We start from the raw sequence: 16,401 nt of genomic DNA, 5'->3' as shown, positions 1-16,401 counted from the left end.
AAAAAAAAAAAAAAAAAAAAAAAGAATACTAACAAAAATTGTATGATAAAGAAGCCAAACGGAGTGACATGGCTAAGTGGCTAACGCTTTTTGTATTGTATTTTTGTTTCACTTGTTGTCATCAGAGAGATCCCCCCTGTTATGGTTGTAGACTCTGTTTCAGATGCAGACTTAAATAAAATTCAATAGGCTAATACTAACATTTTCTAACCTAATAATGATTCAGATTTATATATATATATATATACATTTTTGAAGACATTTATAAAATAAATCCTGAAGTTGATACTTATTTATGAACATGACATTGACATTAAATAATTAATTTAGTAAACATAATTAACTCTACTTATATTTGATTTATTTATAGAAACTAGGTGTTTTAAAAGGTAACAAACATAATTGTAAATGTATACAAATTTTATTTCCTTATTTGATAAGGAGGTGAGTGAATAGATATTGTTTTTTTTTAAATTTGAAAAACTGATTTGATAAAAAGTGACTTTTAGCCTTACATACTATATATTTTACTTTCACGGGTTTCGTATGATGAGTTTTTTGCGGATTAATTTTTTTAAAACATGTTGCGTGATCCGCCTAGCATGGCGGGTTTGAACTATATAACCAACACTAAAACTATTAGTTTATTTCATATACTATAGATTTGTAGTCATAATTTGAAAAATTAACTTAACATACCATATAGGCATATACCTCTGTTTAATTATAGAAAACAAAACTAAGTGTTTTTAAAATTTCATAATTTATCTAATAACAAATTTAATATAATTAGATTATAAACTGTATAAAACGTAAGAAGAAGAAAAAACATTCTAAACAAAATTATAAATTAATTAGATAAAATTTAATTAATTGGGAATTTGAAAGCTAAATAAATTAAAAATTATTATTTAAAATATATTAATTTATTCCCTCCATTTCAAAATATAGGATGTTTTAGATAAAACACGCATATTAAGAAATAGTTACATTAAAAAAGTTTAACCAATTATAATCAAGAATGCATAATATAAAATATGAAATTAATCTAAAAGTTGCATAGAAACTTGAAAATATTCTATATTATGAAACAAAAATACTTCTCTAAACATCCTATATTATGAAACTGAGGGAGTATAATTTACTCCTGCGGTGTACCGCGGGTGAAAACCTAGTATTTTTACATAAAAATGTAAATTTTTGAAATTTGAAACAAACATTTCTATGGATATTATTTCTGGAGTTGAAAGCTGACATTGAAGTTGAAACCATAGATTTATATTCAAACTCCTTCACATCCTCATGATCATTATTGTCACTGTGCCATTAACCTTTTGGCTGAGTTTTCAGTGGTTAGAGCTCCTGGTATGGTTTACAAACCTTGTTGGGAAGCCTTGTCGACTTGTTCGTTTAGATTTAGGTTTCATGTACTTGTTCCTGTCTTAATCAGCTAATCTTACAGATTTGATTCTATTTGAAGGATTGCCGCATTAGCTGAAGACAATATCACCTTTTATATATGGATATCTAAAGCTTGTCCTATTTCAAACTCCGTGAATATTATATTTTGTTTCATTCTTTAGAATCAGCTTTTTGGATCAAGAAAATATTTAGGATCAGACAGATTTAGAGCCAAAGAGGAAACGGGAAATGAATAATCAGACTATTGGATAGGAATTTTTATCTTTTCTCCATATGTGACATATTTAACTAAAATCCAGCAGAATGATATAGCTAAATAAAACAAAAATAAAATAAAATAGCTAAGAGCCAGCAGAGCGATAGAGCAGGTTAGCTGATAATTTGTATTAGATATGCTCATGGCCTACGTCGTTATGGTTTTGGCCTCTTGGGAACGATATTTTCGCCTAGTTGTAAAGGGCTTGACTCGAGTTGCATTGCATCATTAACACTAAGATCCTCTACATAGTCTACAAAAGCCTGTAATCTGCAATCACGATAAGCATCTCCAACACCTTGGATTTCAATACTTTGGAGAGTGTTCCTTTCGGGATTAAAGTAGAAAACATAAAACGGTTTAGATTCATACTTGGCCAAAATAACTTCACCTGAAGCAGTCACCCCAACAACGGAAAGTTTGTTGTTACCCTTAACTACTTTATGCTCAAACCTCAAAAGTGTAGGAATATGCCGTCCATTCCTCTTTCTCAACATCCTCTAGAACCCTCATATGTAACTGAATGGGAAATCCACTATCATAATAACACTCCAAATTAATCCCACATAACTTCCCCTTATAGTTTATCAAGGGACAGTAAAAATGTTATGTACGTATGAACTTGATGAATTTCTCAGACCTAACATCGAAGCAAACTATCACATAAGACCATCTATTACACTCTAGAGCAAAGTAATACAAAACCCCATTGATGCAAATTTTACTCCACAAAGGCTTATTTGTAAAAGGACATTGGATCTTCCTCCACCTCAATTCCCCAGTTCCCAGTGTCAAGATATAGTGATCTGTACCACTAGAAGCTATAAATTCACGACTAGTCATTAACAATACCTTGAATTCCTTGTTAACCGGATCAAACCCTAGGTAACTATACGAAGCACCTCTAAGTTCAGGTAAAATCACATACTGTCCTGTGAGAGGGTTACATATCACACGCTTTGCATCTTTATCTTCCCTTGGGATACACATATTTTGAAAATAGATCAAGCCAGAGGCATAGCTACAATTGTATTTGCTTATGCCTTTAGAGAACTTGGTATGAAACTCGGTGGCGGCTACTACGGGAGAAGACGACTTCTCATATGAATTCTGACGCTGAGGCTGAAGAGTTGAGTAAAAGCTCCACTCACCTTCTTTTTTTACTCCAATTAAGAGACGTGGACGAGCCGAGGACCTGGTTAACAACTCCGTGAAATCCTCATGGTGAAATCCTGACCTGATTAGAGCGGAGGACTTCCACAGCTTCGACACGCAGCTGCACCTAGCGATTGTTTTTGTAGACAATCTCGAGAATATCTCGAGAATGAGCTCATCTGGAATCGAATCAAAAGTTTTCCCACTAACCATGATCGACCAGGAGATACGTATAGTTTTGGATTAGTTTTTTTTTTAAAGTTCGACCTAATTAGATGATATTTATTTATCTAACTAGGTTTTGAATCCGTGGGTTTATTTGATATGTTTTGATGAAAATTATATATGATTGATGACGATAATAAAATATTATTTTATAAAAAAATTTAAATTAGTATTAAGGAAAATAATTAAATTTCAGATACACAATATTTTAAAATATAAAAATCAGTTGTATCATAAAATCAAATCTGATAAAAAAATCATGAATTTAACTCGACGTCCAGGCGAGACGAATCAAACTGATGACCTCACATATCATAAACCATATCTTTGACCACCAAAAAAACGAAACAATTTTATCATGATCGCTACCACATATGTTTTCGTATTTTTTATTAAATGTATTTTTATTCTTCATATTGTTTAATTTCATTTTCATTGTCGAATTTTGTGGTAATTGTCATCATTACTTTTACCGTTTTGTTCTTCGTTATACTCTTTTTCTTCTTCTTCCTCGTCAACTTCTTCACATTCTTCCACTGAAAAACCTTTTTTAGAGTACCACACAACTTGTTAAGCCATCAAACTCCAAAAACAAAATCATTTATTTTCTCATAAAAATAAAAAAATAAGATAAATTTGAACCATTTAAAAAGTTTCAATATTTATAATATTTTAAGATTTTAAACTTTTAATATTATAATATTTAAAAACTTTTTAAATGCTAAGAACTTTTAAAAGTTTCAATATTTATAATATTTAAACTTTTAAATTTTTAAATATTATAATATATTTTTTTGAAACTTTTTAAAGTTTTAGTTTAATCAAATAAAAAACCGGATCAAACCGAATAAAACTTTTAAACTTGGATGCCTGCTAAATCAAGCTTTCCTGCTCATTCGTTGTTGGAAGCATATTAATCTTATTTATACTGGTGTTGAACCATTGTCTAAAAATTTTCTAGCCGATGTAGGATGTTGTACATAGTTCTTTTATTTCCATAAATTTAAAATTTTCCTTTTTCTAAAAAAATTTGGAAATTTAAAAAATGTTAATGAATGACATGTCAAATCCTGATAGGTTGTTTAAAATAATTTTTAATAAAAAAAATTCTGGAGATTTTTAAAAATGTTAATTAGTGACATGTCTAATCACAATTGGAGGTTTTAAATCTTATGTAGACACCTTTAGGAGCTTATTATTCAGAGATTGGTATAGCTCCTACTTTTTATTAGTATAGATTAGGTGGGGTGGTGCACTTTGAACCTATTGAGAGATTGGCACTAACCTAATTAAGGCCCAACAGTTCTTAGCTCTTGAGGCCTTTTTTTAGAGGTAAAAGTAAAATATACATTCAGTAGTGCCTCTTGCTGATAAAGCTGGTTACGTGATCTACAAGACTATTTCACCTATAAAATACAACTTTTGATAACTTATTGTTTACAGAGAGAGAATACAAACACAACCTGTGCATTTTATTCATCTTCTAAAAAACACAGAGCATCAAATTTTGAGATGTAGATGTGCTCTGTTCTGGTAGGCGTATGTATAGATGTTGCAACTTATGTTGTCTAACTTGTCTTTATAACATTAACCCTAAGATTCTCGACATGCATGGTCTACAAAGTAGTAAACTGTATGATCATTAAGTGAGGAGTGAGGACTGTTGCAAAATTTAGGCTGGAAAAAGTAAGAGACTGGCACAAATTAGCGATTAAAAACAGCTCTTATTTCCGGTATCAGTCTAGTAATTTTGTAGAAACAATGTCAAAGGAAACAAGAATACTATAAAGTACTTTCAAACAATAACATTAGAAGAAGAAAAAAGAATCTAAAGAAAACACAATGTAGATAAAACAGTATTTTGCTTTTTGAAAACACAATGTAGATAAATTAACGTGTAACATAATTAGGGAGTGATATGGGTTAAGTGGCTAACGCTTTTTGTATTGTCTTTTACCATCAGAGAGATTCCTCTGTTTTGGTCGTAGACTCTGTTTCAGATGCAGAAGTGAAATAATTTCAACAGGCTTATACTAACACTTTTTAACCTTTCAAATTCATATAAAAATGTAAAATTTTTGAGAGTTAAACAAACATTTCTATCGATAATTATGGAGTTAAATTACAAGCTGACATTGAAGTTGAAGCCATAGATTTAGATTCCAACTTTAACTCCTTCACATTCTCAAATCATTCTTGTCACTGTGCCATTAACCTTTTGGCTGCGTTTTCAGTGGTTAGAGCTCCTGGTATGGTTTACAAACCTCGTTGGGAAGCCTTGTCCACTTGTTCGTTTTGGTTCAGGTTTTATATACGTTTTACCTGTCTTACAGCTTTGACTCTATTTTAAATGATTGTCACTGTGCTGAAGAGCTCACATCTTTGCTGTTATGTGGCAGCCTCTGAGACTAAGACCTATGGATCCAAATTATGCTCCAGACCACTTTGTAAAGTTCTCAGTCATATTCAATTTCTTTCCTTCGGTTCTGCTCTTTATAGTGTCCCATAACGTGATCTAGGGTTCTCTAAATAAAGTTGTCAGGAATCCTGTACCGATTTAGACCCAAGCATGTCCAAAGCAGGAAAGTCCTAGCTAGTCTCTTAACATCTATTATTGCTTTGTAACAAACACTTGGACAGAAATTAGATCCATTTAGACAAAATATGTCAATACTCTATGCTGTAAAACTATGCTCCCATTGCAAGATGTATCTAAACTCCATGAATCTTGTCTCTGTTTCATTGTTTTAAAAGTTTTCGGATCAGACAAATTTAGAGCCAAAGAGGAGACACAGGGAACGATGACAATTTTAGGCCTTTTAGCTAAGAAACCAGTCGAATGACAGAGCTAGACTATTTTTATTTTATTTTGACAAAAAAAACATAGGTAAGTGTACCAAAACATAAAATAGCTAAGCTAACAGAGCGATAGAGCAAGTTAGCTGATGATGATCCGCACCCGTTGTGCTCCTTGGTCTTCACAGATTGGGGAGACTTGGAGAGGTCAAGAGACGTATCCCTATGTCGTTGTGGTTCTAGCCTCTCGGGAACAATATTTTGCTCCTCGTTTTCCACAGATTGAGAAGACTTGGAGAGGTCAAGAGACATATCTCGGCGTTGTTGTGGTTTAGCATACAACCTACGTCGTTGTGGTTCTGGCCTCTCGGGAACAATATTTTGCTTCTCTCGGTGTTGTTGTTGTGGTTTTGGCCTCTCGGGAACAATGTTTCGGCCTAGTTGTAAAGGGGCTGACTTCAGTTGCATTACATCAGTAACACGAATATCCTCTGCATAGTCTTCTACAAAGGCGTATCTCCAATCACAGTTATCTCCAACACCTTGCATTTTAACAATTTGGAGAGTGTTCCTTTCGGGATTGAAGTAGAAAACATAAAAAGGATTAGACGCAAAATTCGTCGACAAAACAATTTCACCAGAAGCAGTCACCCCAACAACGGATAGATTCTCTTTGACCTTAACAACTTGAGTCTGATCAGCCGACAAAGAGTAGACATACTCAACTGAACGGGGAATCCACCATCATAACCATACTTCAAATAAATCCCACATAGTTTCCCCTTATAGTTTATCAATTCATCAAAACGGCTTTCTACGCCTATGAACTTGAATGTCTCAGACCTAACATCAAAGCAAACTATCACATAAGACCTTCCAACTTGAGCTAAGTAATACAAAACACCATCGATGCAGATCCTTTCCCAAAAAGGCTCATGTGTAAAAGGACACTGGATCTTCCTCCACCTCAATTCTTCAGCTCCCAGTGTCAAAATATAATGATCTGTACCACTAGAAGCTATAAATTCACGAGTAGCATGAACAATACCTTGAATTCCTTGTCAATCGGATCAAACCCTAAATAGCTATACGAATAGCTATGTGAAACACCTCTTCTAAGTTGAGGTAAGATCACATACTGTCCTGTGAGAGGGTTACATATCACATGCTTTAGATCTTCATCTTCCCTTGGGATACACATCTTATGGAAATAGATCAATCCAGAGGCATAGCTACAATTGTATTTGCTTATGCCTTTAGAGAACTTGGTATGAAAATCAGCGGCGGCTACTACAAGAGAAAACTTCTCAGATGGATTCTGCGGCTGAGGAGTTGAGTAAAAGCCCCACTCACCGTCTTGTTTAACCGCAAGTAAGAGTCGTAGAGGAGCTTTGGACCTGGTTAGAAACAAGTCGGTGAAATCGTCACGGTGGAATCCAGATCTTATTAGAGCCGAGGACTTCCATCGCTTCCACACGCAACGACACCTAGCTATTGATTTTGCTGGCAATTTCGACAGTATCTTGATGAGGAGATCATCGGGAATTGAATCAAAAGGTTTTGAGCTATCCATGATCGGAGTCGGACGGAGAAAGTTATTTCGAGACTCGAGAGAATACAAATCGCAAAGATAAAGACTTTCAGAAATCTTCGGATATAAAGTTCGACTCAAAGATCTCTCAAAAGATTAGGGCGGTGGTGGATTTGGAAGCCTAATCAGGATCGGCACTAATGTAAGACACAATAAGCATGGGCTTTTAATGAACCATCCAATTTTTTTTTTTTACTTTTATAATTTCTTGTTTTTGTGTTGATCGAATCATATTTGATATTTCAATGGCAAAACATGGTTTTTGGAAAGATAGGATTCAGCTTTGGACAAAAAAAAAAAAAAACAAAAAAGGGAAAGATAGGATTGAGCAATGATTTGGTATGAAGTATAAACAAGTGAACTTGGTGGGTTTTTTTTGTTGTCCGTCGAGAACTCGAAAAATCTTGGTGAATCAGCGGTTAAATTTTTTTCTATTGAATAAGAGCTGATTCCTACTATACATGGTAACACGATTTGTAGAGTCAAATTCTGATAGGATGTTGTACCACTTGACTAAAGACTAAAGACACTTATTGGAAGTAGTAATTCTTTTGCATCAAAATCGATTTTGATGTGTGTTTAGTTTAAATAAAGTATACATTTTTCATTATTGTTGGTATTGAAGTGGTTAAGGGTGTAATAGGTAAATAGTTAATTTAATTCAACAATAATACCACCTGATAAAAATTATTAATACGGTAAAGTTATTTGGTAAAAAAAATTAACTTTTGTTTGTTAAATTTATTTGTTTTGTTTAATGCTTATATCTAATTGTATTATTTTTAACTCACAAGATAATGCAGAAAAAAAATATTTTTAAGATAATATTAATATAATCAACTTAATTGGATATGTCAATTTCTCTAATATTGATATTGTTAACAAATTACTGAAGTAATTTTTTATTCATGTAACACAGAATTAATGATATTTTAAATTTATATTAATATCTACCCAAATATCTCCAACCATATAACCACGTCCGTGATATTTTAACTCTCGATACACGCCGCAAGAAAAAATTCGTAAAAGTCTAAACATATTATTAATATTTTAAATGTTTTATAAAGTTTATCTTTTTTAGAAATTGAAATATTTATCATATTTAAACTTCTTACAATGTATAATTATTTATAATATTGAAATTTATAAAATTTGCAATTCTTTAAAATAAAGAACCGGTATAAACCAAATAAAATATTTAAATTTGAATATCCGATAAATCAAGCTTCATAATTATTCGTATTCAGAATCATTTTGGTCTATCTTTCATAGGATGATTTTGAATCTTTGTCCAGTTTTTTCCAAATGATGTGAGACATCGTATACATATTGTTTTTATTTATCGCTTGAATAATACATCATATGCAGAAAAAATCACAAATTTTATTAATTAAATATATTATATAATAATTTAAAATAATTTAAATATAAAATCAAATAAAAGGGAAAGAAAAATCACATAATTAGGTTTTAGTTTGGCCGAGAGATTTCTTTATTTTAAAATATTACCTATAATTGATTTTAGAATTTTGGTAACTAAATATTAAATGTTAATGACATGCAAGTCATATGACCTTGTAAATAAGTAGAAACTCATAGGTTTATTCTTCAAATGTACTTCAAAAACATATATCTATATATATAGCGAAGGGAATCTCTCCATCGGTAACACAACATCACTAGGTAATGGTGTTTTTGCAGAGAAAGTAATGGAGGACTTGTCTTGATTGATCTTTTGTCCCGATGCGTTTTCATACTTCCTGAGAATTGATCGCAAGGTTAGGCAGCTTTGATGGTCTGATTTGCAGAAAAACATGGTGTCATCAGCAAACAGAAGGTGGTTGACTCGAGGGCTACGCTTTGCCACTTTGATTCCCAGTAAACGACCATGTACTTGGGCTTTATTACACATGCTAGAGAGCACTTCACTGCAAATAATGAACATGTATGGTGACAGAGGATCTCCCTATCTGCTTCCTCTCTGGGGAATGACCTCCCATAGAGCTTGACCATTTAGCAAGTAAGAATAGGATACTGTAGAGATACACTGCATGATCCAGTTAACCAAAATTTGGTGAAAGCCCATTCTAGTCATTGCTGCTCGTATAAATTCTCATTCAATCCTATCATAGGCTTTGCTCATATATGTCATAACAACCATGTAGCATCTCTTTCTAGCACCCGAGGTTTTTAGGTAATGGAGAGCCTCATGAGTAATCAGAACATTATCTGATATTGCTCTTTGGGGGACAAAAGCAGATTGATTCTCTGAAATGCATGCATGAAGAATAGGTTGCAGTCTCTTAGCTAGTAGTTTAGCTATTATCTTATAGTAGACTGAGCATAGAGCAATTGACCGATAGTCTGAGACTTTTTGAGCAGTTGTTATCTTTGGGATCAGCCTGATATGAGTGTGATTTATCTTATTTGGCAGGTGGCCCGAGATAAAGAAAGCCTGGACCTCCGAGACGATCTTATCACTTAAAGTATCCCTGTGGGAATGAAAGAAGCTAGCCGAGAAGCCATCTGGACCGGGTACTTTATGTGCATGGATGGAGAAACACGCCTGTTTTATCTCCTGGGGATTTGGTAAGGCTGTCAGGCTACTGTTCATTTCATCGGTGATACAAGGTGTCAATGCTTCATTAGCAATTGTTGTCATGTCCCCAACCTGAGAGGTGAAGATCTCTTCGAAGTAGTTTGATATGATCTGCACAATGTCCTTCTCCTCATACACTGTGGTTCCATTCGCAGATTCTATGGCAGAAATGTTGTTGATTGCTCTTCTACCTTTTGTGGCAGCATGAAAAAAACCATTGTTCTTAACTCTCAGGTTTAACCATAATTGTCTGCTACGTTGTTTCCAGAACTCTTCTTCTTTCTTATAGGCAAGCAGCAGCTTTTGGTTTAGAGAGTCAATTGAAGATTGGAGGACTTCGTTATCACTCATTGCCTCCTCCATTTGTTCACGGAGGGACACAATTTCTTTCTCACTATTTGAATGTTGTGTCTTGCACCAGGTGATGATAGCGGTTCTGCAAAGATGTATTTGATGATCAACTGACGCATCAGGTAGTGAGTTCCAGGCCTCGAACACTAGTCTTTTTATCTCATCATTTCCTTTCAGCCACCTATCATATCGAAATAAACCACTTCTCTTCTGTTTTACAGGGTCAAAGGAAATCACCAGAGGGCGATGATCAGACCCTTCAAACCGTAAATATTCGCTTCTACCTAAGGGGTAGGCTATAGACCAGTCGCTATTTTCCATGGCTCTATCCAGTCGACATCAAACCAGATGAGAGTGTCTCATGCTTCTCCAGGATAAAAAGTTTCCCGTATGCTTAAGGTCAAAAAGATCGCAGGTTGACATAAAAGATCTGAGGTCCGAGAAAGAGCCTTCCGGTCTTGGGGGACCACCCACTTTCTCAGTGTTGTGAATGATGTCATTGAAGTTTCCGGTAATTAGCCACGGTCCCGATCTGCAAGAGGCTCTCTCCTGGAGATGGTTCCTGACTTGTGTACGTTGTGTTCTATCATGCTCTCCATACAATAAAGTGGTACAAAAGGATCTTCCTTTAGCTTCAATATTTGTTTCAATAAAATGTTGATTTGAGAAGCAGATTTCCACTTCAACACTTTGTTTCCAGAGGAGTGCTAAACCACCGGCTCCCGGGGCATGGGGTGGTACTAAGTGGTGTGACTGGTACCCTAAGCATTCAAGGGATTGGAGCACCATATCCGAAGAGTTTTTGGTCTCCATGAGGAATAGTAAGTCAGGGGAAATCTTTTTACGGATTTCCTTTAATCTCTGGACTGTCATGAGATTCCCCAACCCACAACAGTTCCAGCTCACCACTCTTAAGGAAAAAGGAGAAGCATATTCTGAAAATCCACCGTGTTTTTCTTGATTGCAGGAATCAGTTGAACAGTTGGAGTACCAGTTGGGGGTCTTCCACGTCGTGAAGATGTGTCAGATGACTAGGAATTCCTCTTAGAGGGACCTGCATCCGCACCCGTATTGGTTGGAGCCCCTCTATTACAGCGGGATGCATTTTCAGGAGCCTTCAATTGCTTGGTCTGAGTAAGCTTCGAACTAGGAGGTCTTTTTCCAGCTTTTGAAACCGTAGCCTTTTTTGGGGAGCCTTGAGTAAAAATTCTCTTAGGTGTTTTTGCTCCTGGGAGCTTGTGAGCAGCTTTATTCACCGGTTTGACTGACGGGGGCGCCCTCGTCCCCTTTTGCTTGGTCCAGGTTCATCGTGTTGGAGACACACAGGGGAGATATGTGGCAAACCTGACGGGCTAGTAATATCATGAGCTGTAGGGGAAAACTCAAGAGAGGATGCAAGCACTGCCGCTGCAACGATCTTGTCAGTTGTGTTATCCATGAGGTTAGAGGCTTCTCCCTGATTTACTCGGATTCTTCTAGCCGCATTTTTTGTAGGGTCTGCAGTGGAGATATATTCGATAGTTACTTCACGAAGTTCACTCAAAACTTGGTCCTTTGTAGGGACAATATTTGTTGGAGCAGGTTGATGCTCTGGAGCCAAGAGAGTGTCAGGAGCAGCTTTTCTGAGATGTGAGGAGGGTGAGTCTGGTTCTCGGTCACTAGTGATCCGCTCTAGTGGAGGGCGTCTGGTTCGTGAAGAACTAGAGACTTCTCGCTAAGGAGATAGTGGAGGGAGTTGTTTCTCTCGCCATTGCAAGTTTTGTCGTGGATTGTGCTGGGGGGAAGGACCTTTCTTGAGGTGAGATCTTGGAAAGTCTGAGTTGTAGGATCTACTAATCTCTCTGTCTCTACCGTTTCTTGTTCTTTGTTCACAGGGTCATAGGGGGAAAATCTCATCTCTTGAATAGTATCACGATGTGGACCTTGCCTATTCATAGGTCCTTTTTAGTGGGTTTGCTGCATTTTGCATTGAGAAACTTCTGTCTGAGGCTCGAGGAGTGTGGCGGGGAGGGAGAAAATTATCATGGGGAGTGTAGTAGTTCTTGGATATATCTCTAGACGTATCTGGTGGCGGTGGAGGAGCTTCTTTTTTGGTTAATAGTCCTGGGTAGTGCTTAGTTTCATGCGTTAGGCGATGACAATGGTGGCAATGAGACTTCAGATTTTTGTAGTCTAGAGTGACCACTATCTCCTCTCCATTTGCGAATTCCACAACCGACTCTTTTGATAGCGGTTGAAGGCCATTCAAGAGAACTCTGACCTTTACAGTGGCTGGGGTAATATCAGTTTGGAGAACTTGGCCAATTTCTTCTCCTATTATGGACAACATCTCTGTTTGCCAGAAGTGTTTTGGCAGTCCGTGTATCTCCACCCAAAACGGGATTTGAGATGGAAAATTCTCAAAGATTATAGGTTCTCATTTCTGGAGGATGATCATCCACTGGTCAAAGTGGTATGGTCCATTGTCTAGGACCTGTTGGAGATCTGATGCTAGGTCAAAGCGGAACTGGAACATTCCTCGACCTAGATCTGAGCCCACAGCTTTTCCACGTAGGTTCTAGCAGTTGACTAGGAAAGGAAACATGGCGTATAGTCTTTGGTTTGCCGGGTTTGTAAGTCGACCAATGAGGGTGAGGAAATTTTCAGCTATTAGTGCCGAGGTGTCTAGTTCAGGAGCTCGGATTCGCTTTCTCGGTAGAGGGAGTAGCCTCGCTCAATACCTTTGACTTTCAAGCTGTAGGGGATTCTTTTCTCCATATTGAATGTGAGATTGCAGTATCTAACAGATCGGTAACAGAATCTTGTAGTACAGGGTCTGTAAGCAGATAACTTGTAGCACTGGGTTGCAGAGGAGAATAAATGGTTACCGGGCAGTTTTAAAACAGTTCCAAGGATTAAAAAGGGTTTATAAACGGTTCAGATCAGTTTTCGAACAAGACAGAGCATTAAAGAGGGTAGAAAGACCGAGAACAAACCTCTACTGCAATAAATCTTGTTCAGAGGTGGCTCATCTTGCAGCTGGGAGTGGTGGTGGAGAGGGGGGTTTTGGTGGTATACCCATGGGACCGGTGGTTTGCAACGCATAAGCCCAAAAACCCAGTGGATAAAGCTCTTTTCCTAAGCTTCGAGAGTAGTTGAGATCTGGTTAATAGAATGTTTCATGCTTCTAGGGGAACGGGCCTGGGAGCGTTTTTGTGTACGGACACCACTAGCAGCTGTGGGGAAGACAAACTTCGTTTTCTTAATAATCCACTTGACTAAAGACTAAAGACACTTATTCGAAGTAGTAATTCTTTTGCATCAAAATCGATTTTGATGTGTGTTTAGTTTAAATAAAGTATACATCTTTCATTATTGTTGGTATTGAAGTGGCTAAGGGTGTGATAGGTAAATCGTTAATTTAATTCAACAATAATACCACCTGATAAAAATTATTAATCCAGTAAATTTTTTGGTAAAAAAAATTAACTTTTGTCTGTTAATTTTATTTGTTTGTTTAATGCTTATATCTAATTGTATTATGTTTAACTCACAAGATAATGCAGAAAAAAAATATTTTCAAGATAATATTAATATAATCAACTTAATTGGATATGTCAATTTCTCTAATATTGATATTGTTAACAAATTACTGAAGTGATTTTTTATTCATGTAACACATAATTAATGATATTTTAAATTTATATTAATATCTATCCAAATCTGTCCGTGATATTTTAACTTTCGATACACGCCGCAAGAAAAAAATCGTAAAAGTCTAAATATATTATTAATATTTAAAATGTTTTATAAAGTTTATCTTTTTTAGAAATCGAAATATTTATCATATTTAAACTTCTTACAAGGTATAATTATTTATAATATTGAAAATTTATAAAATTTGCAATTCTTTAAAATAAAAAACCGGTATAAACCAAATAAAATATTTAAATTTGAATATCTGATAAATCAAGCTTCATAATTATTCGTATTCAGAATCATTTTGCTCTATCTTTCACAGGATGATTTTGAATCTTTATCCAGTTTTTTCCAAATGATGTGAGACATCATATACATATTGTTTTTATTTATCGCTTGAATAATACATCATATACAGAAAAATTACAAATTTTATTAATTAAATATATTATATAATAATTTAAAATAATTTAAATATAAAATCAAATAAAAGGGAAAGAAAAATCACATAATAAGGTTTTAGATAGGCTAAGAGATTTCTTTATTATAAAAATATTACCTATAATTGATTTTAGAATTTTGGTAACTAAATATTAAATGTTAATGACATGCAGGTCATATGACCTTGTAAATAAGTAGAAACTCCTAGGTTTATTCTTCAAATGTACTTTAAAAATATATATCTATATATATATTACTATTTGAGATTTAAGATTATTATTATTATTTGAGATTTAAGATTTGTTTGTGTAAAAAAAAATATGTAAGTAAAGTTTTTTTTTGTTTATTCAAATATGCGTTTATTTTCTGTAAAATACGTTTCATTTGTGAAATATTTGAACTTGGAATTTTTTTTAAGGTGATGTAGAAAATTTTGATGTATTTTTGTGTTTCTAAAAATCAAATTCACATATTTTGTGTTTCACATTATTATCTACATCATTATGCTATTATATAGATAAAACAACATGTTTAGATTTATCGATTTAATTTAAACTAATCCTAAGTTTAAAAATACAATGAGAAAAATGTATAAAAGTGGTAAATAAATGAATAATTTTATTATTATTTGTGAAATATAATTTACTTCTAATAATTAAATATATGATGAAATTGATAATTAAATACATTTCTGGATATTAATTGTTGATTAAATCTTTCATTTTTTAAAATTAATAGAAAAGAACATTGTCTTATATATGTCAGTGACATATTTATGTAAATAATAATGAGATGTAAGAGTAAGAGCATCTATTAAAAAAAACATAGAAACTATGTGAACGCGACACTTTAGTTTTTTTGTGAGATTACTTTTCTATTAATGTATAGGGGATATATATATATATAATGAAGGGAAACATAATCACATTACATTGATTATTCTATTTAATCATGCATTAACTCTTAATTATATGAAAAACTATGAAAAGTTACTATTTAATACTCCATATGTATTAGAAATGATGATTTTTAAAGATTTTCACATAGATTAAGAAAATAATTAATGTTTAGTTATAAATGTATTTTTATTTATAATAACATAACTATTAACCAATAGTAGTTCATTAAAATTTTAAATTCTCATTTAATGAATCTTGAAATCTAAAGTTTTATAGGAGTAATTAATATAAAAAAAATACAGAAAATCAATCTTTATGATACAAAATAAATTTTTAAAACATGTCTATTCTAATAGAGAGGGAGTATAACATTTGTCACAATTAAAGCAAGCCTCTTTCCAGACCGTTTCAAGGATGTGGAGAGAAGTGAGATTGTTTCCAACAAATAGATTTTGGACATTTGGTTCAAGATGCTATATTTGCTACGGAAGAGTTTGAAACAAAGGCTGGGGTAAGTAATAAGACCATGCATGCCACAATGTATCTCTGCTTCTTCAATTATGGCTCCCTCCGACGTACACACGGCAAGAAACACTTTTGATCTCAATGATGGTGACAAGGTAGCATCAATATAAATTTCGCGATTTCTATATTTAATTTAAAACTGAAGAGAGATGAAATTACAGAATAAATTTTTTTTTTAAATGATTAATCAGAAAAGTTGAAAAAGGTATATGCAGTGAGTAATTCTCACAAAAGATTTGATTAATTAAAGAACATAAACGCATAGATAGAGCACACATTACATGCCCATTTTTTTCACCTATCTCTTCTCTCACTGTCTCTTATCTCTCTACATCTTCCCTACTGTGTGAAGCTTGACTTGAGTTGCTCTGAATCGTCAAAACTAAGATTTTCTACATGGTCTGAAAAAGCGTAATAAACTCTATGTTGATTAAACCATTCTTTGTATTTTCCAACACCT

General features: G+C 34.0%; 2 pseudogenes; both read right to left on the bottom strand.

Moving 5' to 3' along the window:
- Positions 1,834–3,046, bottom strand: LOC104743682 (annotated as a pseudogene).
- On the bottom strand, positions 5,899–8,064 carry LOC109128599 (annotated as a pseudogene).

Source organism: Camelina sativa, chromosome 14 (genome assembly GCF_000633955.1).
Source record: "Camelina sativa cultivar DH55 chromosome 14, Cs, whole genome shotgun sequence".
Lineage (NCBI taxonomy): Eukaryota > Viridiplantae > Streptophyta > Magnoliopsida > Brassicales > Brassicaceae > Camelina > Camelina sativa.
Note: the sequence above shows the minus strand (reverse complement) of the source record. Positions and strands in the feature narration are given on the sequence as shown.